Raw genomic sequence first — 3,265 nt, forward strand, 5'->3', positions numbered from 1 at the left:
AGAGAGAGAGAGAGAGAGAGAGAGAGAGAGAGAGAGAGAGAGAGAGAGAGAATCTCATCCCTGAGAGTTACTTCTCACATCCTTTGTTGTCTTACCTTTGTCCCTGGTTTCAAAGGTGATAACCTCGCCTTTAATGGAGGCAGAAGATCTTATTTCAAAGGCAATCCACTTGAATGGTTTCAATAAGCTTGTTCCTTGAATGCTTTGGGTAGCTCACAGCTTAAAAACAGACAGGAAAAACGTTCTAGATAAAATGGGTGATTTCACCCTGTAAAAACTCTAAAAATATAGCCCCAGGGTGTGAGTTCACAGAGACTCATCCAGCAACCTGTGGCTTCTTTTCACAAAACTCAGTTCCACAGAATTAAGCTAAGCAGGGCATCAAAGATAGGGAGGTTGATGCTAAGGGACTGCAGAAATTGTGAAGGTTGAAGCTTCTTACTACAATGCAGGCCTTAAGGCATTTCTCACATTGACTTCAACAACACTGAAGTAGAGTTTCAAGAGAAATGCATAGGAAATTATGTAGACTTGTCGAAATATATTTGGGATTTCTTGAAACTAAGTGAACTGTCTTTTTAAGTCAGATTGCTAAAGGTTGAGGGTTGCCCATGTCAGGTTCCCATCCCCACTTCAGTGCTTTCTTACTATTAGAAATCCATAAAAATCCTTCCTGGAAGTGGTTAATTAATTAGTGCAGAAATATTTAATTGCATTCTAGCCAGCCTTGCTTCCTTCCATTTGAATACTAATGTCACTTATTTTGTACATAGCCAAATACTTTTACAAATAGCTTCCACTGAAATATATTCCACATTTATTTCTCCTCCCAGATTATGAGGTTTTCAAAGGTAGCCATGATTATTTTTGTCTATTTGCCACAACATCCTGATTAATTTAATGACCTACACTGAATAATGATTCTAGCCTTCACGAAATGTCCAAGATGTTAGTTTATTCCGATTTCAACTTCTTGATCCAGAATTAACACTAGCTCTAGCTGCTGATCTGCCACTACCAACTTGATGTGGCTGGCTGAGAAACAAAACAAACCAGGGAGAGAAATGACGACGTGTGGGAAATGTCTGTACTCCGACTAGAAGAGAGTTTTATGAGTATCAGTGAGAGGGGATGTGATTTGTGGATGTGGATGAAAGAAAGAACTAATCTGATTTAGGACTCAGTGAAGGGTGCCTGGTGAAATAGAGAAGAAAGAGGAGGACTGTGGTGTGTGTGTGCATCAGTATTCTCAGGGTGGGGGTGGGGACAGCTGGGAAATAAGTTGATTATGACAGGTTGCTACATATATCACCAGACAGTAGCCAGAATCAACATAACACTGCTTCTGTGTTCTCAGAGCAAGGACACAGAGGGAGGAGAAGTAGGTGGCACAGTTTGAGAATAAGAAGATACAGCTGTGCATAGTTGCATTTTATAACCTCAGTGCTCTCTAGGCAGAGCTGGATTGATTCCCTGCTCCGCAAATCTCTTGTTCTCTTCATCATTGGCACTGCACTTCTCACAGCGTAAAGCTCACCTTAAATGCTCCCTACTCCAGAAAAGAGAGACTTAAAATCTTAAGGAAATACAAAGAACTCTTTTACTGAATTTCATGAAGGTATTAGCTCGCCATAAAACTCACATCTGAAATGAGATCACAACTTAAACTGTTTCTGGCTATGGCAGAATAGTATGGACCATATTTTAACTCAGACGTTGAGGAATTAGACAACAGACAAGATGGGGCCAGAGAGATAGCTCAACAGGAAAAGGCACCTGCCACCAAGCCTGAGGACCTAAGATTAGTCCTTTGGATCCACATGGTAAAAGGACAGAATCAGCTTCTAAAGGTATCCTCTGACATGTGTGTGCACACACATGTAGACATCGGTGCATGTGTGTGCACCTGCACACATATACACGCACATACACATTAAAGTTTTAAAAGAAAATACTAAGTAACAACACATAAAATAATAGTTTTCGGGCACTTAAACACATACAGGCTAGGGCTGTGACCCAAGAGAGAAGAAATAAGCAAGTGAAATAAGCACTATAATTCCCTTAACCCACCACCCAGAATCAAGTATTCAGAACAGGAAACAATCAAACAAAATCCTGAAGACCAGAACATAAGATAATGTAGCTAGAATTTACAAATTACAGTGCCAGAAAAGAGGGGTCTTCAGAGAGTGCACCACATATATTGTTGAAGAGCAAACTTAACAGTTTAAAACGATAGACATTTACAGTTTCACAGTTTCTGAGGAATCTAGGAGTGTCTGAGCTGGCTCTTTCTGGCTGAGAGTTCTCTAAGATTGTCATCAAACTCTTGGCCAGGGCTATAGTTTCAGAACACTTCACAGGACAGAGAACAGTGCTCACAGCTTGCTACATTCATTCCCCCCACAGGGTTGCTGGGCACATGTGTTTGTGGTCAGAGAGAGGCTACACAATGAAGGAGCAATCGTGTTTGTTTTATAACTTCAAGAAAGGTGAGCCAACAGCTCTCCCATAGTCTATGGCTACCAAAGAAACCACTCTGTCCAGTTCACATTCAATGAAAAACACAGTAAAGAATTTCTGAATGCGTATTTTAAATCATTGTCATTTTTCTCCCATCTTAAAGTTTGTATTTTCTGTTCTTAAGGAAGTTATACCCATCCATTTCTAAGACGCACAAAGGCATTTATTTATATGTGTGCAGTATGTGTGGAGAATATGTGTTTATGTGTATGTTCATATGCACGCATGTACACATATTTATATGTATGCATTCATTTGGAGACCCAAGTGGTATTGATTATCATCCTTGATTGCTCTCCATTTCATATATTGATGAAAGGGTTTTGCTGTTCTCAAGGCTCCTCAATTCTGAAGGGTCAAGAATCTGACCAGCTAACTAATTTTCAGATGCATATGACTGCCCTCCATGAATCGCTGAATTTAGCCTCTCCTCTGTGTACACTGCAGAAACTTAAGGAGCTGTTTATTAAACTCCCACAAGCTGAACTAATGACGGAAGCCTCAGTTGTATTTCTGTTCAGAAAGAAGTAAAGCGGAGGCAGGAAAGAACCACATGGCTGTAATGCATAATTATATTTCATTAAGTACATGTATGACTTTCTCAATACAAAAAATAAAATTAAAAATAAATAAAAAAAGCAGAAAAATGTCACAGAAATACACAAACATACAGCCATGCTTGCACACATATGGACACACAAACATTAATGAAGAATGGGTAGGATCTGTAATTTGTTTA

Source organism: Meriones unguiculatus, chromosome 2, assembly GCF_030254825.1.
Source record: "Meriones unguiculatus strain TT.TT164.6M chromosome 2, Bangor_MerUng_6.1, whole genome shotgun sequence".
NCBI lineage: Eukaryota > Metazoa > Chordata > Mammalia > Rodentia > Muridae > Meriones > Meriones unguiculatus.